The sequence below is a fragment of the Macrotis lagotis genome, chromosome X, assembly GCF_037893015.1.
Source record: "Macrotis lagotis isolate mMagLag1 chromosome X, bilby.v1.9.chrom.fasta, whole genome shotgun sequence".
NCBI lineage: Eukaryota > Metazoa > Chordata > Mammalia > Peramelemorphia > Peramelidae > Macrotis > Macrotis lagotis.
Window position 1 is genome coordinate 522,002,557 of NC_133666.1, and position 25,377 is coordinate 522,027,933.

General features: G+C 37.1%; 1 protein-coding gene across 2 annotated transcripts in view; it reads left to right on the forward strand.

The window, feature by feature from the left end:
* Positions 1-25,377, forward strand: part of NEDD9 (neural precursor cell expressed, developmentally down-regulated 9) — a 229,980-nt gene that overhangs the window by 122,027 nt on the left and 82,576 nt on the right. The window lies entirely within an intron of this gene.

Genomic DNA, 25,377 nt, shown 5'->3' on the forward strand with positions numbered 1-25,377 from the left:
AGTTTCCCTTCATATTCAATTTTCTCCATCATTCTTCACAGCTCAACTTATATGTCACTTTCTCTACAAAATCTTTCCTGACTCTAAATGAAAGCAATTTCTCTATCCTCAAATATCTCATAGCACTTTACCTATCCATTACATTTATTTCTCTTGTATTCTATTAATTATGTAAGAATTTTTCCTTTGTATTAGATTGTAAACTATTTGTGAATAGGCTAAATCCTCTCTATCTTCATATTCCCAATTGAATTCTCAAGTCTTATCTTCTTGCTCAGATTCTGACTTTTCCTGGCTCCCCTTCAAGACTCAATTCAAATTCTATCTTTTGACAAAGGTTATTCCTGGTCCTCACACTGAGTGACTTGCCCATGGTTACACAGATAGTGAGCTTATGTGCCATCTACACTACATATATAGTCTTGCAAATACATGATTATTTGCATGTTGTCTCTTTTATCAGAATGTGAGTTCAAAACCTTTCTGGCTTCTCTAGTGAGCTGTGCAATAGTGGGAAAGCCCTGTTTGTCTCAATTTCCCCACCTATAAAATGAGTGTATCTGCCAAGAAAAACACATAGAAGATTACAAAGAGCTGGACAAGACAGAAATCAACTATACAACAACATAGATGAAAGAGGAAGGAGGAAGAAGGAAGAAAGTATTCAGTCTGGAGGACAAGAGAGAAGTCTAGAATGCAGCCAGTAACTAGAAAATTATAACACCATAGAAACTATCATCATCAACATCACCATTAAAACAAGAGCAATGGAAAGCCCGATGGATCTGGAGTCAAGGACCTGAGTTCAAATCCCAACTTAATTGAATAACCTTGTGTAACTTTGTGAAAATCACTTCTTTTCTCTTAATTTTTTCATCTCTAAAATGATGAGGCTAGACTAAATGACCTTTGAAATCCCTTCCAGGTCTAGCACTAGTATCTTAAGATCCCTAGCTTCCAAATCTTTCCTTGCTTTCTATGTCACAAGTTCACAAGCTGTGGCCCATACTGTTCAAGGCCTCCCAGGGAAGGAAGTCATTGTCATCTGGGTCTTTGGAAGGGAAATCTGTCCTGGCAGGGTCTCTCTGTTTAGTTTGGGTGGATAAGGGAGCCTATTATTCCTAGGTGGATAGGAAAAGCCAGGGGGCTAGAGATTAATAGGTCCTTTTCTAATTAGAACAGCGGTGAAAATAGGTTGAAATCGCTTGTACATAAAAAAAGAGACCACATACTCTGTCTGATAGTACTATAATTATAGCTTCTCTTAATAACAGTTAATAACTACTTACTATTTTGTAATCTAAGGGTAATGAATACTGTGGAACCTTAACTGTTTTGTTTAAGCTGACACAACTCTAGGGAATAGCCTCAAGGCTACAAATCATGCATTAAGGGATTATGGCCTTAATATCTCAAGGAGGGAGTTTTTGTTTATTTTTAATATTATTCTCAAGTGTAGCCTCAGGGAATGTGCAGAGTCCATTTTCTTCAGGGAGATCCTGGAGATGCCATGCCCCCATGATTTAGGGGGACACAAACTGGTCAATAGTGGACATCCATTTGGTAAGAGCCAATAGACCTTTTACTTTGTGGATTAGAGTACTACCTAAGAAATGGCAGGGTCATTATTCATTCTTTGGGTCCAAGACCAATATTTTCAGGACTATGGAATATTAGAACTGGAAGGAAATTTTGACATCAGCAGCTAGTCCATTCCTCATTTTACAGATGGAAAAACCTCAGTCCAAGAGAAGGGAACTGACTTACCTGAGGTAAGATAAAGCTAAGACTTGCATTCAGGTTTTTTGTTTAAAAATAATAACAATAGCCAACATTTATATGGCACTATGTTGCCAGGCATTATCTCTCATATTAATAATCAGTTATTGAATTACACTGAACTGAAGGGAATTGCTAATGGATGAGATATCTCAAATCCTAGGATTAGGAGATCAGGATAGGAGACCCTACCCAACTAGAGAGTATTACAAAAAATTTAATCTAAATTGAAATCTACCCCATAGTGTTCTACTCAGACTTGTCTAGGGATAGATCCTTTGTCTAGACTACCAGAGACTGGAGGTGGTCTCAAAGCAAGAGTGATCAAAATCACATCCTTCAACCTCTCATTAGGATGGGTTCACTTTTCATTATAATATTAATTCTTCTCATTAATTGTTAACCAATCAGAATTCATCACCATTGCAGGAAAACCCACTTGTCCAGGACATATATGTGTTGAGTGAGTTCCATAAGGGGGTCTTTGGCATTTGAGAATTATTATTTTTATTTTCTGCTAGAATTAGTAATAAAATGATTAATCACCCCAAAACTATGTCTCTTAAACTTATGTGTCACAATTCCCTGAGAGGTAGGTACTATTATTATCATCCCCATTTTACAGATGAGGAAAGTGAAGTTAAGTGCCCTGCTGAGGGTCACATAGCTAGTAAGTGTCCAGGTCAGATTTCAGCTGAAGTCTTTCTGATTCCAGGCCCAGTATATTATCCATTCATCTTCCCAGGCTGATACAAAGAGGAATCTTCTCTCCACTATATTCACATTGCCCCTCTAATCATTTTGAATTGGCTTCTGGAATCTTTCAGGACATATAAGAAAATAAAATACATAATCATTCATGTTTACTTCAGGGAGAAAAATTATATTGATCAGGGAGAATTATAGAGAATCTCTAGGAATATTACAGAAAGAAGGTAGGAGAGAAATATAAGATTGGCCCTGAATTCCCAGCTACTGATACACCTCAAAACTCTAAAACTGAAAAGCATTCGTGGTATATCAGATATATTTGATAAAGGCAATTTTGGAATAGTAGATAGTGTTTGATATCTGGAATTGAAAAGACCTGGGTTCAAAAATTGCCTTGGACACTATGTCCTGGTCAAACTATCTGATTTCTATATGACTTTTAGGAATTATCTGCTAACTCTTAAATGAGTTTTCATCTTTATTGGAGCAGGAAGTTCCCACAGCCTGGGGTGCTCACTCAATCACAGAATTCAAGCTGGTGTATTCAGTTCACTGAATTATGGCAGTACCCAGACACTCAGCTTTGTTTTTAATACTTTAGAAGCCAGCCTAATCTAATGTACTGGTGACTTCAGGAGCATTGGAAGCTTTCTTCTCTGACCTCACATGGCCTGAGAAGAAACAAACTGCTTGATAAGTAAAGTATTTGTCTCTAGTAAATTAGTAGGATTTTTTTTTCATTTTCTAGGTCCTGAGCAATTTTAATTTCCCACTAATTAGCCCAAGTGACTAAGATGTCACTCCCACAGTGGCTCCCACTTCGGCTACTTATAATAGAAGCATTTACCTCCCTCTTTTAGCAAGATATAAGCGCAACAATGGAGGCTTACTTTTAAATAGTTTTTCATTGTGAACTGACTCAACCAAAAAAAGAATCAAGGAAACAAAAGTATATAATAATGTCATTTTTATTGAAATGAAAACTGTTTATATTATATGTTTAATCTCAAAAAACTTACTCTGTCCCCTTCCAAACATTTTTAATGTACAAATGAACATATAAACATATTGATGCCACTTAGCAGTTTATATCTTGTAGTAATTCTGCTTTCTTTGCTTTACCTAACTTCACATGTATTTTCCCATATTGCTTTATACGTCTCATACTTGTTATTTTGGATGATGCAACATCCGGAACTTGGGTCTATGGGACTGAAAGTGAAAGAAAGATAAAGATGGTTCCTTTTGGGCAGGAAGGTCCCCTCCCACCTCTTCTAGGGCTGTAGCAAAAAAGGAGCAAGCAATTGACTTGAGTTTCATGCAGAGGTTTTAGAAATGGCTGATATTTATGGCCATGAGGAGCCTGGCTGGTGCTGCAGATGCAGAAGGATAAAAAGATGCATTGGTTGTGATGAACAAATGGCTGAATGTGAAGTTGGGATTCTGTAGCTATGTGTTTTGGGAGTTGGTATCGAGTAGTGCGTAGTCTGGAAGCTCTCAGAGTGGTGTATTTTGGGGTTTTGTAAAAACAGAGAGAAAAGGGGATGTGTTTGGGAACTAGAATTTTTGTGGCTACATCATGGAGTAGAGAATTAGAGCTGTTGAATGAGTATATGTGCCTGGGGAGTTTGGCCAGCACCACACCTCCAACCTCCATAGTTCCAAACTAAAATCTTCTATGTAAATCATTAACATAGTCACAGAAAACTCTCTTAGTCAAAATCAGGTGCTGGAAATCTCAAAGTTGCAAATTGACTGTCCTGCAGAGAAGAAATCACTGTTTTGTTTTCTGTAAATTCAGTGCAAACTCTTTGCACAAAGCAATTTTAAAGCAGCAATTAGGAACCACAACCCTAAAACCAAGGTCCTGCTGACATTCTGGTGCAAAGATTTATGACCTTGCCAAGGGTTTCAGATCTCTTAAGAGTTCATCTCATCAGAATTCTGAAAGAAAAAAAAAGAAGTCCTTTGCATGGTAAAGTCAGATGCTATTGTTATGGGTTAATGGTCAGGGATAGCATAAAATAACTGACATCAATGGATCCTGGTCTCAAAAAAAAAAAGTGCTGAAAGCAGCATCTGGAAACGCTGATGTTTTTCATGTTTGTAATCACAGACCAGGAGAGTAATTTCAGCTCATTCAGGGTTTTTCTTTGGCACATTTGCTGTGAAAACTGTTGCTTCGATAATTTCTTAAATTTGTATCTTCTACTCAATAGACAGAAAGTAAACATGTTGCTGAGTGTGTCTGACTCTTCATGATCCCATTTGGGTTTTTCTTGGCAAAGACATGAGGGTGGTTAGTCAATTCCATCTCCAGCTCACTTTACAGATGTGGAAACTGAGGCAGAGTTAAATGTCTTCTCTAGGGTCACATGCTACTAAGTGTCTGAGCTCACATTTGAACTCAGGTCTTCCTTTTTATTTGCATTCTTTTTTTTTAAAGATTTTATTTATTTTGAATTGACAATTTTCCCCCTAATCTTGCTTCCCTTCCCCCACCCCCCCACAGAAGGCAGTCTTTTAGTCTTTACATTGTTTCCATGGTATATATTGATCTAAGTTGAATGTGATGAGAGAGAAATCATATCCTTAAGGAAGAAAAATAAAGTATAAGAGATAGCAAAATTATATAAGATAATGTGTTTTTTTTTAAATTAAAGGTAATAGTGTTTGGCCTTTGTTCAAACTCAATTGTTTCTATGGATACAGATGGTGTTCCTCATCACAGATAGCCCAAAACTGTGCCTGGTTATTGCACTGATGAAATGAGCAAGTCCATCGAGGATGACCATCACCCCCATGTTGCTGTTAGGGTGTACAATGTTCTTCTGGTTCTGCTCATCTTACTTAGCATCAGTTCATGCAAATCCTTCTAGGCTTCCCTGAATTCCCATCCCTCTTGGTTTCTAATAAAATAATAGTTGAACTCAGGTATTCATGACTCTAAGCCCAGAACTCTCTCCACTGAGCCACTGCACTGCCCACTAAGAGCTCTTTTCTCCTAATACAAAAGAATAGCTATGAAATGGAAACAAGGATTGCAATCCTTATATACAGCCAAGTTAAGACTTGTCCATCAAATTGTGAGCTCCTTGAGGAAAGGGACTATCTTTTGCTTCCTTTTGTATACACCCACCCCTCCCCCAGTTTTTAGCACAATTGCTGGTTTAATAAATATTTGTTGATTGATTAATCTTCCCTTAAGAAATCTGTCCAAGCAGAAATTAAACCAAGAATATCATCAAATTTATCAACAGATTTTAAGTAGCTCTGAAGAGATAGCCCAGGAAGTCTGGATTGAAACCAGAGACAGACCCCATCAAGGTTGAATAACTGAAGCAGCATATGTCACTGAAATCCCCATCTGCCCTTGGGTAGATGTGGACCAGTGATTGCATAACCAAGGCCTCTTTACCATTGCAATGTCCCTTGATGATGAATATGAATTGACACTGCAGTTGGAAATTAACCAGAAGACAGCTCAATTTTTTTAATTTTATTCAAAATAGGACATATATTGCCTAAATAATCATGTTGTGACTTGAAAGAGTTAATAGTCTCCAAAAGGATTACTTACTCCCAGGTCAAAATTTGTACAATGGAAGGATCTGAATCAATGTTTATTATTATGAATTATCTGTTTAATGTTTGCTTTTCAAACATGTTAAATCCTATTAAAGAAACTCCATGCCCATCCTCTTCTGCAATACACATCCCTACATCCCTAACAAGAACTGCCCAGTTCTACAGAACTATAGAGGTTCTTTGAACATTACATAAATTAAGACTTTTGAGTCTATTCTTCTTCCTAAACAGCTCATCTCCTCTCTGATTTAAGACACCATAGTGTTTGTCCACATTTTACAGATAAGGAAACTGAGGCAAACAAAGGTTAAATGACTTGACCACAGTCATATAGCTAGTACATATCTGAAATAAGATTTAAAATCAAGTCTTCTTGACATCAGATCCAATGCTTTATGCACTCTACCACCTAACTATACTTGTCATTTCCTTCTTCCCCCTTTAAAGTTTAAGCTTCCTGAGGGGAAGAACTTTTTGTTCCTTTTTATCTTTATTACTCATACTCAGCACTGTGCTGGTACCTAATGTTTGAGCATTAAATTTAATCAAATGGAAATTAATTAGCCTGAATAGAATTCATGACTACCAGAGACTAGAGAGCAGTTTGTTCTACTGACAAAATCGATAAAGACCAATTGCAACTTGCAATTTCAAATCCATTGACTATACAAAAGGGGGGGGGGGGAGTTTCTGTTTTTGAGGATCTTACAATCTAATGGGGGAAACATGCAAATAAATATATACAAAGCAAGCTATATATATAAGATTTTTAGGAAATAATTAACAAAAGAAAACACAGGAATTAAAAGAGGATGGGGAAACTCTCTGCTGAAGGTGAGAACAAAGCTATAGGTAATCAGAGCAGAGAAGGAAAAGTGCCCCCGCGAAAAGGACCATTATTGCTAATGGTTGGAACCAGGTAAGCAGAATACAAAGTATGACCTCAAAATTTCTTCACCATGGAGCAAATCCCATAACTCTAGTTATCATGTCCAGGCAAAGCCTATAAGTCTAATTAAGACTACATAAATTGGTCCTTATTTTAGATAAATTCAATTTGACTCAAACATTTATTGAGGACACTAAGAAAGATAAAAAAAGACATTTTCCCTTCTCTGAAATTAATTTAGTTCAATTTAATAAAGACTTCATAAGTTGAAGTGTACAGAATTCATTTGGCTACAAGAAGAGTGTGTGGAATAGGAAGAAAAATATAGGGCGTGGTTAGGTGGCACAGTAAATAGAGCACCAGCCCCCAGAGTCAGGAGTACCTGAGTTCAAATCCAGCCTCAGACACTTAATAATTACCTAGCTGTGTGGCATATATATATATATATGGCTAAAAATACTCAGAGACTAGTAAACTATCTGCTAGGGATGAAGACGTAATCTTCCCATGATATTATGATGACCCCCAATAATAACTAGAAATTTTCCTTCAATCCCTCTTCTAAAGAACCCTCTCCTCAAACACTCTATCAACCTTTTCCTAAACCATACTAATAACTTTTATAGTAGAAATAGTTGACTTGGACTCAAGAAGACCTGAGTTTGAAACTGGTTTTTAGATACTGTGTAGTGACGGGCAAGCTCCTTAATCTTTCTCAGCCCCAGTTTTCTCTTCTGTAAAAGGGGTATTTAATAATGACACCTACCTCACAAGCTTACTATAAGAATCAAATGAGATAGCATATACAAATCTCAAAATATTTTGTTCAAAGGCAATCTATTATTTTTTTTACATTTTGGCTCATGCAAAGAATAGATTTACCTCTATAGAAAGATAACAACCAGATTGTAAGTGCCTGAATTCAGGAGTTATGGCTCCTATTTTTTTTAACCTTTTGCATTCAGTACAATACTTTTCAAAATTTAATAGAAAACAAAGAGCAAAGATAGGGAAAGAGAGATAACAAATCAGACATCTGAATGTTTCTAATAGAATCTTTATTAAAGTTTAAAAAAAAGAAAATTTAACCTTGAGATTAGTTTACAAGAGGAAAAGGCTACAGAATTCTGGAGTACCTGCAAAGACTTTTTAAAAAAAGAATGGCCATGTGTGGTTTAAATCGGCCTTGAGTGGTTGGAGCTAATGATAATTCACATTCATATAGTGCTTTGCAGTTTAAAAATATTTTCCTCACAATAACTCTGTGAGATATGGATAAAGGTATTGAGGTAAGGATGAAGGTATTGAAACCAGTGAAAATCTCAGTCAAGAATCGAAAACTTCAATTACTCTTGAATAGCTATAGACCATATTACAGATGAATGAACAGCATTCTAAAGTCTTATGACACAGAAGTTAGAGCAAAAAGAACAGTACTCAATGTTCCACCCCAGTATTTACTAAACAGTAAATTTAATCAATTCACTCATCCTCTCTTTTCTCATCTGAAAAATGAACAGATTGGACCCAATGACCTTTTCAGCTCTTACTCTATGACCATATCATGCCATGACTTTAATTCTGGATGTAGAGTAAGACATAACAAAGAATTTCCTGTCTGTGAATGTGATAAGACCCTAGAATTGTTTGACAAGAAAGATCTCTCTTCCTTTAAAAAAAAATGAAAAGCCTAAGGCAACAATAGACACCTATTTGCGTATGTGACCTCAGACACTGATCCTTCTAACACAATCACTTTTGTGACTTCATAACATGGAATGCCAGAACATGAAATATGAAAGTAAAATTAGTCACCCAGTATGATTTTCTGAGCATAAATTCAGAGTGTCATAAGGTCACAAACCTTACAAGATCTCTACCAAGGTGAAGGCAAAAGTTATGACTGCACTCAAGTCTCTGGACAATGGCTGCTCTCTCTATTGACTCTCCCTCAGACTTTTAAACTTGATGCAGCTGAGTCTAGCAATGCTTTCTACAGATTGGAAGGGTTGTAAATGTGCCAGACAGATTACACACTCAGAGAATTTGATACTATCAGTCCTGTGAGAGTTTTTTTTTTCCACTACTCCCTATAATGAAGCATTGGCTGGCAAAAGAGGCCGAATCAAGTCAGTGACTAAGTAAGTAAAGTAACAGCCTTGGTTGGTTAGGAGAGAGTCTATGAGTGAAAAACATTTTGCCTTCAGTCTGTCTGGATTTTTAATATCTAGTATAGACTATTAGTCATGCAATTTAGACTCCTACACTATGGAGTTTGGGTTTTGGGGTTGTTGTTTTTTTTAATCCCAAAAAGACCACTCCCAAAAGAAAGTAAATTAATCACACTTTCATTGACAGATTGACAGCCATATAAAAAATGCTATCTGAATCAAGAATTCTATCTTCTGACCCTGAATCTAAAGAACTCACTTACTAGCTTAGTAACCTTGGTCATGGTTACCTGGTCTTCTAACACTTCAGTTTATCCATATAGAAAATGGAGATGTTAATACTTCTATTATCTACTTCATAAGTCTTTTTATAGGAATAAAATGGGATAACGCATATAAAACTCTTTGTAACCATACAGCACATAGAGATATAAGCTTTTCAGGAATAGATATTATTGAAGTTCACTTAACACAAATCTGAAAAATAATCATTATGATTATTTAAGCAATTATGATTCAAAAGATCTATGATTTCAATGGTATGAAGTCTTTCTCCATGCTTTAAATTGTAGGATCATGGATTTGGATCTGGAAGGGTCCTCAAAGGCCATCTAGTTTAGACTCCTAATTTTGCAATGTTCTAAATGAATAGAACACTAGATTTGGAGTTAGGAAGATCCAAGTTCAAATCTGTCTTAGACACTGCCTTACCTGTGTGACCCTGGACAAGTCACTTAACCTGTCAGTTTCAGTTTACTAATCTGTAAAATGGAGATATCATATAATATTTGCCATCCAGGACTGTTGTGAAATGACATATAAAAGGTGATTTGCAAGCTTTAAAATGCTATGTAAATGTTAGCTGTTATTATTATCCTTATAGATGGCGAAACTGAGATCTATAGAATTTAAGTGACTTGCCCATGATCATATAGTGACAAAAAATAGAATTTGAACTCAGGTAGAAGGGTGGATAGAGTGCTAGGCCTAGAGGCTTAAAGATTTGTCTTCCTAAACTCAAATCAGTCCTCAGATACTTACTGGCTGTGTGACCCTAGACAAATCACATAACCCTATTTGCCTCAATTTCCTCATCTGTTAAATTAGCTGGAGAATGAAATGTCAAACTACTTCAGTACCTCTACCAAGAAAGCCCTAAATGGGGTCACAGACACTGCTTAAACAACAATATCTTCTGACTCTGTATACAATGAGCTTTTCCATTTTACCACATATTAACCATGACTAGAAAATATTATTATCTGGTGCCCAATCTTCTGGTAATGAGCCTTTCTGAATATAGAACTAGGCTATACTTTAGGTCAAAGATATATTGCACATGTGACCCCATATTTTAATCAACTAATAATTTTATTTATTGTATCAGTCACTGTGATGAACAATGAGGATACAAAAGCATAAATGAAGTAGTCTCTACCCTTAGGGAGGAAACAACATTTAGACATAAAAGTAGAGAAAAACTATATAGTTAGTTAATGCAAGGTAATTGCAGGGAATCAGGGGAATTGCCAGCAATTGGGAAGATTAGGAAAAGTTGGTGCTGAGCTTTGAAGGAAGCCCAGGGAATGTACTGGAAGTCTTTCCAGCATGGCAAGACAAGCTAGAACTGGTTGTCCATTGGCAAAAGCTCCAAGAACCCAGTGTCATCCCAGGCCACAACTGGCTTTTATGGAGGGCCTATATATGTTAGGGATTCCTTGTTCATTATTCCCAAGTTCTCTGCTATAACATGAAAAGCCCTCACAACTAATCTTTAAAAATGCTATAGAGGTTGAATGTGGGATTGAGAATAAGGGAGGAATAACTTTTCTATAGAAAAATTCCTATTGAATGATGGAGAATCGGAATCTGGCTCAAAGTTGTGGTTTCATTTGTATCTTTGTATACTAAACTATAAGATACTTGGTCTTGACTCTGATCATCCCTCTTTCTTGATTTTAAAATCTCTGGCCAGAGTCATATTCCCTCAATGCTTTAATTTTTGTTGAGTTCTTTCAGCTGTGTTGATTTTCATGACCCCATTTGGGTATTTCTTTATTTTTCCCTTACCTCTAGGCATCTTTACTGGAGAATCACTATTACTACATAAGAAACTCATGCGGTCTGATCAAAAGCAAAATGCTTCTGTACATCTTTCCTAGTCTGTCTACTCAAAGAGCAAGATTAATCTGTTCTGTATTTCTGCTATCAGTTCAAAGTATAAAAGGAGGGGACAAGAGAAACTGACCTTTGTAATTCAGTCAATTTTAATGAGAGCTCCTCGTTCACTGGTAAAAAGAAGCATATAAACCAGATCCCGTAGTGGTCAGAATTTCCATTCTTGTCCCTTTAGCATTTGGGTCTTTCTTGGCATAGACTGGAGTGGTTTGCCACTTCCTCCTTCAGCTCAATTTACAGTTGAGGAAACTTAGGTAAATAGGGTTGAGTGAAGGTGAAATGAGGGTTAAGCCCAGGGACTGTGTAAAGCTGATTTGAATTCAGGTCCTTCTGAACTTTATCCACTGCACCATCTACTTTCCTTTTTTTTAAAATTTTTTTAATGGGATTTTCTCTTAGTTTGTATCTGCTTTATATCTTTCAAGTTCAATTTGCTCGGAGTTAGGAAAAGAAATATTTTACTCTGAGAACTTTATTTTTTCCTTGATCAGCCACCACAGTGACCTTCAGCCTCTGCAGTAGTTATCCTCTCTATTCCAACCCCATGTAAGTCAGGTTCAGGGCAGCTAGGTAGCACAGTGGAAAGAGCACTGGCCTTAGAGTTAGGAGGATTAGAGTTTGAATCTAGCCTCAGATTCTTGACTGTTATTAGCTTAGTCACTTAACCCTGAGTGCCTCGTATCCAGGGCCATCTCCAGTGATCCTGATTCATATCTAGCCACTGGACCCAGTTGACTCTGGAGGGGAAAGTGAGGCTAGTGACCTAGCACAGTGCACCCTCACTCAAATCTCACTCACATGCTTATCATGGCATCACCTCCTTGAGGTCATGGTGTTCTTCCATAATAAAGGATAAAAAAAGTCAGGTTCAAGCAGAGACTATGGGAGGTGGGCAAATGGAGTGTTTTCTTATTTCCGTTTTAGGAGAGTGTATTATTTGTACCCACCATTTGTGGGTGGAGAGACTGCCTACTCCCATCCCCCCTTATATGTGTCAATATAAGGGGTAGAGAGAGTTCCAAATAAATCTCTAGGATTATTTCAAATCCTTCTTCAGATATTTTACTTATTATGTAATCCTAGACAAATCACTTAATCCCTACCAGCCTCAGTTTTCTCATCTGTAAAGTGGGGATCATAATAACTCCCATCTCCAAGGATCAAGTTAGATTATATTCATACAGAGCTTTGTTAAAGTACCAATAAATACTAACTCTTGTTAAACTAAAAGAAAGTGTCCTGCATTATACAGTGATCAGAACCTTATGAACGTTAAGGAACACTTTAAGCAAGATTAGTGAGAGATAAGAACTTATTCCTGAAGTTTGCCTTTCCATTTTCAACTGCCCTTACCCTGTAACCCACTGAGCCAGCACATCTGTGTCATTCCACACCAAAGAAAATGGGCTCTGCTGTCTTCAAAGCCAGAGCCTTTCTAAATTCAGAGATTCATATATTCCCACTTTGAGAAAACTTTTGACAACAAATTTCCAAACTGGAGAGTTAGGATTTCCAATCTGTTATTAGAAAACAATAAAAACTTCAAAATCAGATGAAGTTGGGGAATCTAACACTGGTTGTGTGTGCCAATGGCAGAGATTTCCACAGAATCTCAAAACTGAAAGGGATTTCATCAGCCATCCAACCCAGCATTCTCATTAAGGGGCAACAATCCAACCTTTGTCTGAAAGCCTAGGATAAGAGATCATTCACTCCCTCCCAAGAGAGACTATTTCATTTTGGGGCAGCTCTAGTTTTTAGGAGGGGTTTTTCTCCATCAAACCTAATTCTGTCTCTTTACTGCTTCAACCAACTGTTACTAATTCTGCCTAATTCTTGCTTCTGATGGTTACTATCTGTGTGACCTTGGGCAAGTCATTTAACCTTGGGCCTCAGTTTCCTCATTTGTAAAATGAGGGTAGGAGGGAATTAGCCTCTAAGGTCATTTCCTGGCTAGTTCTTTGATAATATGACCATATGAATGTAATAATAGTAAGAAATGATCCTTAAGGTTTACAAAGCATTTTATATGCATGTCTTGTGAGTCTTATAACAATTCTGGAAAGAAAATTGTTGACATTATTGATCTTAATTTTACATAGCTATGAGAGGTTTAGTAATTTGCCCTGCATCTCAGAGCCAAATAAATATCTGACATAGGATTTAAATATAGATCTTTCTAAGGCTAATTTTTTAAAGCTATTTTTCAGTCATATCCAACTCTTCAAAACCACATTTGGGATTTTTCTTGGCAAAAAATACTAGAGTAGTTTGCCATTTCTTTCTTCAACTCATTTTATAGATGAGGAAACTGAGGTAAACAAGGTTAAGTAACTTGCCCAGAGTCTCCCAGGAAGTAAATGTCTGAGGATGAATTTGAGCTCAGGTCTTCCTGACTCCAGGCCTGGTATTCTATCCATTGAACCTCCTAGCTGCTTTATTGTGGCACTCTGTTATGCCATACATTTTAAAGTTATGGCAGAAGACTCTACTGAGTCAAAAATATTATGGTTTTATGATCTCTTAAATCAATTGGTAGTTTACTCTCATTCTAGGAAATATGGGTTCTGTCCTAGCTCCATCACTTCTGTGACCTTAAGCAAGTCACTCTCAGGACATTTCTTTCTTCATTTATATAATGAGAAATTTAGATGATATGTTGTGCAGGGCTCCTTGTAGTTTGAAAAAGTCAATGTCTGTAATAAACTTAAGCAGTTATATAATGGTGAAGCATGTATGTGTTGGAATTGCAGCAGAGATGGCTGGGCCAATGAAAGACAGTTCCTTGGAAGCAGAATCCAACTAATGAAAAGAGAAAGTTGAGAAATTTTGCATATTATTATTATTATTATTATTATTATTATTATTATTATTATTATCAGCATTACTATTATTAATGGTTTGTTCAATAGAGATCTCTTATCTTGCAAGACCAAAAAAAAATTATGAGGTTTCTGAGAAATGCCTTTCCACACAACTTCAGTCTACTTTTCATCATCTTGGTTTTGCCTTTATTTGGATATAGTCAACTTTTAAAACTATCTGCAGCATGTCATAGTTTGTTTTATGGTCTGACTTGATCAAAGTCCTATCATTTTTAAAGCCCCCACCAGTGTAACACCAGTACACTAAACATGATGAAGTAGAATCTAATATTAGAAGGCCTGAATTCAAATATCAGCTTTGTTTTTACTTTGTGACTATGGGCAAGACACTTTCCCTTTCTGAAATTTCATTACCTCATTCATGTATTCATTCAACAACATTTTTTTAATCAATGTGCCTAGAACTGGGCTAGGTGTAAATGTTTCAATACAAAAATGAAACAGTCCTTGACCTCTAGATGTTTACATTACATTGATAGGTCAGGGGAAAATTAAAGGAGAAGGCAAAACTTGTACACATATAAGTTAATGTGTGTGTGTGTGTGTGTGTGTGTTTTGCAAGGGTTAGATTGGAATATAACCTATGGTATCCAGAACTTGCCAAAGGAGCACAGGCTTCTTTGGGATTGTCTCACTCCCAAAGCTGATCTTCATACATATTTCATGCATCCAATCCAATCCAATTCAGTCTCCTCTGCAAACACAAAGCAAATACAAGGTAATTCAGGGGAGTAGGAACAACCTAAGAATGAGGACAGTCTTCACTGCTAGTTTTCAAGAAGCTAGGGATTCTAAAAAGCAGAAGCAAATAGGGAGTGCATTCCAAACAAGGATCACCTCTGGTACAAAAGGACACAGAAAAGAGAATAGTTTTCTTGTATAAGGAAAAGCACATAGGGTAGTTTAGTTTGGCAGGAATGTAGTAAGTTAAGGGGAACAGGGTATGTGACAAATGAAGGGGTTGCATTACATGGGCTGAAATTTCCCTTTTCAGCTCTGAATCTATGATCCTCTGCTGAAGACATTGTGCTAAAATGAAAAAGAGTATTGGACTTGGAGTCAAGAGAAACCTTGGGACTGAATCCTTCTCTAACATGCCTTAGATGTGTGACCAGAGACAAATCCCTTAGTCTTATTGAGATTTATAGTCCTCTTCTTCAAAATGGCAAAAATATCTATAGTACCAACCTAACATGAATATTCTGAGGATCAAATGAAACGGTATGTTTAAAATGCATTGCAAACCTTGTAAAAGTATTCAGTGAATATTCATTCTTATTAGGCATATAAGCCAGACTCTGACAAGTCACCCAGAAGAGCTGCCAGCCATAGGAATGTTCAGATTTTTTCGGCCATTTCTTGGGATTTCCCTTCTTTCTTTTGCCTTCATATACTTCATATACTACTCCCCACAAACTCTCCAGTACCTCTCTCCCAGTCTCTGGAGTCCTTTTAGCTCTATCATCTATGAACCTGTATATAGGGATCATTTAGGATTAGGTTTAGAGAAATGGAGAAAAAGAATCCCCAGCCTTAGAAACAGCCACAGTGCCTCTGTCTGGGCAGAGACATTGGAACCTTCCTTTCCAGGATGAGAGATGTGGAAGGTTCCAATAGTAGTGTTCCAGGAATGCAATCCCCTCCATATTTGATTTCCACAATTGTCTCTTTCCCATTCAAGTTTCTGGGGTATCCTTTCTCAGTTTCTAAACAGTTCTTCCTAATCCCAAATCCAGTATCCACTGTACTATCTAACACAGTGCCTGTTATAGATTTGGAGATCTAGATTCAAATCCCAACCCTACCTCACTTTCCCACCCCCCCCCAAGCAGTAGCCAGTCCTTCAGTCCCAACCCAGGTTCCCAACCTTCTCAGTATCATTTGTCCTAGGTGCCAATTATGGATGTGACCCTACCCATCTTTTATATTATCTCCTCACCACTCTCATCACACAGCAGGTCATTTTATTCTGGATCCACCTGTTCCCTCCCATCTTCAACCTTGGCTCTAGCTCCTGGAAATAACCTGCCTAGAAGTGTCAGTGGGTATTTTTATTCCAGAAATGTGAATCAGTTTTATTTCAGTCCATAAAGACTCAGCCGCTAGTACCAATTTGGAATCCATAAAAATTTAATAACTAACCCAACCATTCCTCAGTCATTAAATACCAGAGTTAGGTCCAACCCACGTCTCTTACTCCCAGTCCAATGCTTTCCCCCTTGTATAATATTAGTTAATCCCTTGTTATTTCTCCATATTTAATTTAACTCTAAAACCTGAGAGCACCAATATTCAAAGAGATCAGTGCTGTGTTCAAACAAACTGACATCTAAATGATCTCTTTGATCCAGACAACTTTAAAGTTGTTCCTGAAAATAATATATTTACCACTAAAAATGACTTTCCCCTGTAGCTCTAGTCATCCAGAGTGACCCAGGAATTTAATGATCCCACAGGCAGTCATCCTATTGCTTTATATTTAGAATCCAATTAGCTTTGTTGCTAATACTGTTAACCTTGATCTTTGGGCTGAGAAGGAGAGGCAACAAGCCTAACTACATGGAGATCTGACTCATTTGGAGAAATTATTCCTGTGGTAAAGAAAAGTTTGTCTTTGAATGAGGAAGAATTAAAAAAACTTGTGAAAAATAACATGTCTTTTTCCTTTTTAGTCTTGATAACAAGGAAAACTGGCAGGGTAGAAGAAGGGGAAGGAAATGATGTGATGTAAAAGCACAAATCATCATCATGCTATTTAGTGGAAGATTACTTGAATCAGGCAACAAGCATTTTTAAGTGCTGATTAGCTGCCACATACTATACTAGGCACTAGAGATTTAAAAAAGCAAAAGAGAAATTCCCTGCTGCCCTCAAGGAGCTTGGATTCCCTCTGGAGGGACAACATATACTCATATAAGTAGACATAAAATAAATATATGAAAATATATATAAGATCCATGATTTAAATTAAAAAACCATAAAGTATGAAAGACAATACGGTCTGCTACCTTTAGAACTGATCTGAAAATCAGGAAGACTTGGTTTAGATTCAGGTCCAACTTCTGACACACCTAGATTTTGTGAGACTGGACAAGTCACTTAACTTTTCAATGAACCTAGAATTCTAAGACTGTCTAGAAGACCTCTGAGGTTCTTTCATATTCTTGGTTTATGAGCTATGAATCCAAGCTGCAGAGCATATTTTGATCTGCCTTTCCATTCAAAAGTTCTTTGTGTTTGATATGTCCCGAATATACCCATTTATGTACATGTTTTCTCCCTTGAGTGTAAGCTCCCTGAGAGCAGAGTCTTTTTCATTTTTGTCATTATAGCTCTAATAATCACTATAATAATAGCTTGCATTAAAGTATTTTGCTGTTGTTCTTCAGTTGTGTCTAATTCTTTGTAACCCCATTTGGCAAAGATACTGGAGTGGTATGCCATGTCCTTCTCCAGCTCATTTTTAAGATGAAGAAACTGAAATTGAGAAAAACAAGGTTATTTGACAATATAGCTAATTGTGGAAGGCATGGTTTGAAATATAGTCTTCCTGACTCCTTGTTCAGTATCTACTTTTCCATCTAGCACAGTACCTCTCATATAGAAAATATTATTGAATGTTGATTTTTTTTTATTGTATTGGTACAGGAAGTTTCCTCATCTGTAATTCCCCATAGCAATGAAATCACAGGTTGGATTTAAAAGTAACATATAGATAGTGATTAATAAGTAAGTAGAACCCCTTATTCAATTGTGTTCAATTCTTCATGACCCCATGGGTCACAGCACACCAGTGCTGTCCATGGGTCTTTCCTGGCAAAGATGTTGAAGTAGTTCACCATCTCCCATTCCCCTGGATGAAGGCAAACAGGTTAAGTGACTTGCCCAGATTTAGTGAATGTCTAGTCACATTAGAACCTAGGTCTTCCTGATTTCAAGCCCAGCAGTCTATCCGCCAAGCCAGTCTTTAAATAATACTAATGAAAAAGAAGGATAGAATACTAGTTTTAGAAGACAGGTCTTTTCAAGTCCTGGAGCATCTTGGGGCTTCAGTTTTCTCATCAGTAAAAATAAATGGGGGTGGCTAGCACCGGCCCTGGAGTCAGGAGTACCTGAGTTCAAATCCGGTCTCAGACACTTAATAATTACCTAGCTGTGTGGCCTTGGGCAAGCCACTTAACCCCATTTGCCTTGCAAAAACCTAAAAAAAATAAAAATAAATGAAAAAAATCCATTTTCTTCCATCACTAAAACCTAGCACTAATTCTCTTCTTACAGACTAAATTCTAAATCATTTGGATTTTTTGCATACAATTATTATTTTTTGAAAGATATTGATTTAGTCAGCCTGCCATAAGTCTTTTCTTATACCAATTCATCTTCAGTTTACCCACAGAAGTGATCTTTCCTATAGCACACCGATCGTGTCTGATCATGTCCTTCCCCTTCCACTCACTCAATAAATACCAGTGTTTTCCTATATTCTCCAAAATTAAATATAAAATCCTCGGCTTGACATTCAAAGCCTTTAATAATCTGAGTTTTCCAGTCTTCTTACACCTTAAAGTCCCATATCCTGCAATCCAGTGACTTTGGCCTCACCATTCACAAAATTTATTTTTACATTCCCCAGGCCTTGAATACTCTCCTTCATTATCTCTCTACCTTCTGGATTCCTGGCTTCCACTTCTTTTAAGTCCTATAGTTAAAATTCAACTTTCTATAGAAGTCTTTTCTGATCCCCCCCAAACCCCTTATTACTTTCTCTCTAGTCTATCATGTACCTGACTCATTTGGATATTATCTCTGAGAGCAGGAATTTTTTTTTTTAGGATTTTGCAAGGCAAATGGGGTTAAGTGGCTTGCCCAAGGCCACACAGATAGGTAATTATTAAGTGTCTAAGCTCGGATTTGAACTCAGGTACTCCTTGACTCCAGGGCCAGTGCTCTATTCACTGCGCCACCTAGCCGCCCTGAGCAGGAATTTTTTTTGCCATTTTTTGGTATAATCGTACAACTAACTAGAGCTTAACACAATGTCTAGGACTTAATAAATATTGATTCACTGACCCCCTCAACATATCTGAATGCAAGTAATAATGATCTGTTTTATAATGTTCTGCCATATTTTTATTCTGTTTTTTGGGAGCATCTGTTTCTGTCCAATCCCTCTATGCTTGCTGAGGTTTGCAATGCCTCAGCTGGAGCAGAGAAGGGAATACTTCTAGGGAAAGGCTCACCTAGGCCAGGAATCCATCTACTCTAGAATAACTTAGTTTGGTCTCTGAACTTGCTGCCTCCCTGGCTGTATTGACAGAGACAACAGGTGAGTGTCCTCAGACTGTCGGATGCCTGCTTTGTCATGCCAGGAGTCACCGGGTGAGGGGTTAAAGGTGTGCCTCATCCAACAGGGCCTAGAGGCCACCAAGTGCTCCTCATCCACGTGGTGACCAGACTCTTCACCTCTGCACAAGAACACACCCGGCAGCCAGGCTGACTCCCCTCCCTTCACACAGCCCTCCTCAGCTCCTCCCTCAGACACAGGCTACCACCACACCCCCCAAATTAGCCTCCCCACTCTGAGTTTGTAACCCCTAGGGTACAGAGGGAGGAGTAGGTCTTCTCCCTCTGGTTTCATTCTGCATCTTTTCCAGCTCTTCTTACCAGAGGAATGCAATGCACTCTGCCTGGATCAGAAGTGGCCATAAATAACCTTTCTCCCAACAACTCAATACCTATGCTTTGCTTGTAGACATAATCACCCATGAAAGCTATTTATGACTTTATGCACTCCAGCTCAGTGAACATTATCCCTTCAGTTAGCTTAATTACTTTAATCTTTGGCAGCCAGTATTCCTTCTAAGAGAAGAACTGGGAAAGGTTCCTGTAGCTGCCTTTGGGGAGCTCAGAGACCAACAATCTCAAGATGAGTCAAAGGTAGGAGCTCAGTCAACTTTAGACTCCAGACAAGGCAAGGGGTGGGGAGGGGACTATATGAGATTAACAACTAAGTGACCTGAACCAAATATATTTTAATGCTGCAGACCACAACCCACTTCCCTTCAACTTCTTGGTAAGCTAGGGAGCCAGGCTGTCATGAGAGTAAGGGAAGCTCACTTGTAAGCATATTTCAGGAAATAAAATTCACACTTCTGAAGCTTAGTCAAGTCTGAGGACCTGCCTGTTGCAGTGTTTTCCTATTTTCTTTCTAAATTCATGATCATCTTAAACATATCTTTTGCAGGTTCTCTTATGATCTACTCCCCAGGTTGTGGACATGTATCCTTTAGCATTAATTCTCCTTTAGCATTAATTCTTTACTTCCAACTGGAACTAGATGAATTCTCAGATTAGAAAGGATACGGAAGCCCTCTTCAAGGCTTCTTCACTCCTGCCCAAAATGCTATGTGTATGAAAAATTGGTTCATCAAATCTCAGATGCACAGGGAAACTCCAAATACCAACACTGATGGCAACCCAGTTATAACTGCCACTGATAGAGTGTGGAAGGGTAAGTAAGGGTTACTTACAGAGAGAAATTGGATTCCCCATAAGTACTAGAAGTGGAGTTTAGTTATCACCACCTTTTGGACCCCTGGAATTTCTGCTTGTAATGTAGGAGCAAAGTTAAACTGGTAGACTTTCTTTTCTCCCCTGGGTTCTGCAGCACGTAGCCTTTTGCTAATGTCCAAAGTCCATATGATGAGGACTTTTGTTCAGTGACTAAAAAGATCAACTCCATGTGATCCTTAGACTTGCCTATTTAATGTTTATTCATCTGTCTGCATGTTCTGAATAGCATGCTCTAAATCATAATTATATAATAGCAGATCATAAAGTTGGGTCATTAGAAAATACCTAGGCCAACCCCTGAACAGGAATACCTTATGCAATATCCATAACCTCTGGCTGACCAGTCTCTTAATAAAAATCTTCAATGTATGGAACTCTCTTCTCTCCTCCTACTCCTCCTCCACATAAGGAACTCTGTTCTACTTTGAGATAGCTCAGGTTAGATAGAGGAAGACCATTAAGATGTCCAGTTCTGCTATGTATATGTGTGTATGTGTGTGTGTGTGTGTGTGTGTGTTTGTGTGTGTTGTTATTTTTCCCTCAGTTCTTCAACCATCTGAAAAAGTTCCTGCAATAAAAAACATAATTTTTCCTTGCTGTTTGCCCCTTTAGCCTTTGCCTCTCTGTCCTCCTCAGAGATACTATGGCAATAGCTATGTGGTAGTGCTGCTGCATAAAACTGGAGGGAATGGGAGGGAGAGGGAAACGCCACCATCTCCCTCCTCTCTATATGTCCTCTCCCCTTCTCCCCCCCCAAAAAGCTTCATTTTAAAAATTCCCAAATCAGAAAATTCTACCACCATTTCTGAAAACATAATAGCTTCTTCTCTTCCAAAATTGGGAAAAAAAATTAGACCACCTCACATCATCAATCCAAATCTTTACAGAAAAGACTGCTATACTTGCTTCATTTATTTATTTATTCATTTGCTGCTTCATTTCTTTATTTATTTTCCCCAGGACTTAGTTCATCTCCTAGCACAGAGTAATAAATGCTAATGAATAAATGAATGAATCATTGAATGCAGACTCATTCAATCATTTGTTCATTAATTCATAAATCTCATTGACGAGGATTTGCAGTATTCCAGGACTTAATGCAATCAGTACCAAGTCATTCACAAAACAGATGGGGGGGGGAGAGAGAGAGAGAGAGAGAGAGAGAGAGAGAGAGAGAGAGAGAGAGAGAGAGATCTGGAAGACCTCACCATCAAAAAGGAACATCTCTTCAATTTGGACTCTGGATCTCCACCATTAAAATAACAAATATATTTGACAAACCAATCTCCTCAATGTAGTCCTCACATATTAATGATTAGAAGGTAGTTAAACAAGTTTTTCTCCCTTGCTATATTTTTCAAGTCATTTTGTATAATTTCTATTTATACACAGAAGATATGTTATTAGAAGAAAGATCTCTTGTGTGACATTTTAGCTCTACCAAATGAAAAGTTTGCTTTTTTTTATAATCAACAACACTGGAATCTTCTTTGGCTATTCTCTATCCCTTTTGTCAACTGTATGATAGTAAAAGTAGTGATCTACTGCAGAATACTGTTAGCAAAAGTTTTCTGGTTCTCTAGTAACATCTTCATATAGGATGCCATGTAAATGATGCTCATAAAATTTTATACAAATGGAAAAGTAGTAGGTAGTTTGAGAAATTCTGTTGCCTGCTTCTTTGGAGTTATACATTAAGTCTGAAATAGGAATTTACACACAGAGATACATGCACATACACACACACACATTTTGATATATTTCTCTTTCCGATTCCTAGAAAATAGAGTCTTAAATGTCCTTATAGCTGTTCTACATCCAGCATGTATCTATTGTATATGACCATATGTACATTTAGTCTAATCCAGATGTTTTTCTCATCTTTTTCTCTTTACTCCATAAACAAATCCATGTCTTTTCAATTGAAATTCAAGTATTGTCTCCACTTTCCTTGATGATCAGAAGAGGTGATGATAAAAAAAAATCTTAGTAGATCTTTTCCCTCATTTATCTCTTTGTTGTTTTTCCAACCTCATCCTTAAATAACCCTGGGATTATATTCCTTTATTGTCTTTGTCACCAGGCTTTATTACCATTGATTTTACTCTTGCCTGGTTTTATCTGCTTTATGAGATATTACTATTCATAATCTTCCACCATCTTTCATGCGATTTTATAGAAAAATTTATGTTCTAGACCTGTGTTACCCTTGGCTGCCCCCTCTCTTTTGAGCGAATAAATCAAATTTTACAGACTAAAGTATTTGTTTGTTAGGCTTTCATCTCCTTGTTAAAACTTATAATGACTGAATTCCTATATGAAGTTACATTTGTCTTACATTTGACTTATCTTAATCGAACTCCTACATGAAAATATTATAATAGATGGAAATAACACTGGATCTGGAGTTAAGAAATTCTATTGCTGTCCAGTAGAGACATAATGAGTAGTCTAATTCTGTACCAGTGTGAACTTAAGTCACATTCTGGGCCTCTATTTCCTTCTCTGTTAAATGACTGTTAAGTTAGATGATCTCTAAGATCCCTTTCAATTCTAAATCTATAATCTTATGAACAACTTGTTCAAATAATCAGGTTTATCTTGTTCTAACCAAAAAAAATATCTTTTTCACACTTTTATTCTTTATTCTCATTTGACACAAAAATTTTTATCTTTGCTCTAGTAAATTGATAGACTATTGTTTGTCCTTCATTCTCAAAGAGAACCAATGACATCAGGAAGATGATATCATGACTTGCAAGTGAAATGAATTTAAATGAGGCAGGGCTGTGTAGTCACTAGACACCTACAGAGCTGAGTCCAGTGACAAGATATAATCAGGATGGCAAGAGATGGTCCTTGTTGCAGTGGGAAATCTTGGTCTTTTTACGCTTACACTAACTTTTTAAGTTTAACTAACTTACCTAGGTCTCGAATCATATGCACACATATGACTGATATAAGAATTATTTGCACCTCAATAATGTCTATTCTTGACAATAAAATATAATCAATTTTATTTTTTCATGATATTGAGTTCATGTCACATCATTACTTTCTGATTATTTTCTCAGAAAGTAATTTGTTAATTAAAATGAATTAAAATTAATTTTGTCCTAATAAACTTTTAAGCATTCTGTACCACTCAAATAACTGTGATACTACTTAGTGGTAAAAATTAATTAGTTGAGGAATTTCAGTTTTAGCTTAAATAAGAGGAAATATCCACTTGTACTATATATATAGTTTCCCTGCAGACAGACTGTTTCATTTTTAGATATTACTGAAAGAATCAAGCTCATTTCCTTGAGAATCAGTTTTTTTCTACATCTAAGACTTCTATTATTATTACTTAACAATAGTAATGGGGCAGACTTGGAGTCAGGATGACTCATCTTCCTGAGTTCAAATCTGACCTCAGATATTTAACTAGTTATGAGACCCTGGGTAAATCACTTAATCCTGGTTGTCTCAGTTTCCTCATCTGTATAATGAGCTCAAGAAGGAAATGGCAAACCCCCCCAATATTTTTGTTGAGAAAAGCCTAGAATGGGATCATGAAGAGTTGGACAAAACTGAACAACACAAACAATAATAACGATAGTTGACAGAACTTAGCTGATGAACATTCTCATACAGGTGCAGTCTTCACAACCCTAGGAGGCAAGCATCATCTCTAGTTTATAAATGAACAAAATGAACCAGGGAGGGGTTGACTTTTTCAACAGTTAAATCAATGATAGAAGGAAAAATAAAACCCAGGTTTTATTAATCCTTGTTCAAGTGTTTTCAAGGACTCCAGGGGAAAAAAAATCAACATCTAGTTGGAATCTAGTTTTCTAAAGAAAATGGCTTCTTTGGAAAAGTTTAGACATTTTTTAATCTCATCATCATCTTCAATGATTAGCTCTTCCTTTAATTTATTATTTTTGTTTAAGAAAAAGTGATCCCAAGCTATACCAAATTGCAAGCAAAATCATAATATCAGTTTGTGACAGGTTTCTTTAGAAAAGCCAAACTAAATTAAACTGGAGATTCATTTTTATTCATTATTTTCTGCTTTATTCATCTGGATAATCATCTTTCAAAATGTGCACAATCTGGAATATAATTAAAGAGTTATACAGAATATGTAACTGAGATCCTTGCTTGCCAACAGCTTCCTACATGACCTCTGCCTGTACTCTCAAGCACAACTGTGCTTTCAAAGGCCTGGGAAAAGGTCAGCAACAACTTCCAGGGTCTTCAACGCCAATTTGCAGTGAATCATTGTGGGGGGGGAAGGGGGAGTGAGTTCTGTGTATGTGTGTGGGGGCTTTGCTTTGAAAGAGAAAGGGACCACTCATACTCTTAGATGATAAAACTGACAAAGATTTTGCAGGCTTAATCAAACAGGTGGAGAGAATTTTATGATGGCAAACTGCTTACTTACCTAAATATTAAAAGTGAATGAATTGGCTGAAATACCATAGTGAAAATTTTCCCAGTTTCTCACAAAGCACTTCAGTGAAGCCCTCTGAATCTCATAAAACTCCTCTTCCCACCTTGTTTTTCATTTTTTACACTTATCTATATTCCTGATTTCCAGAGCAACTAGAAGTTC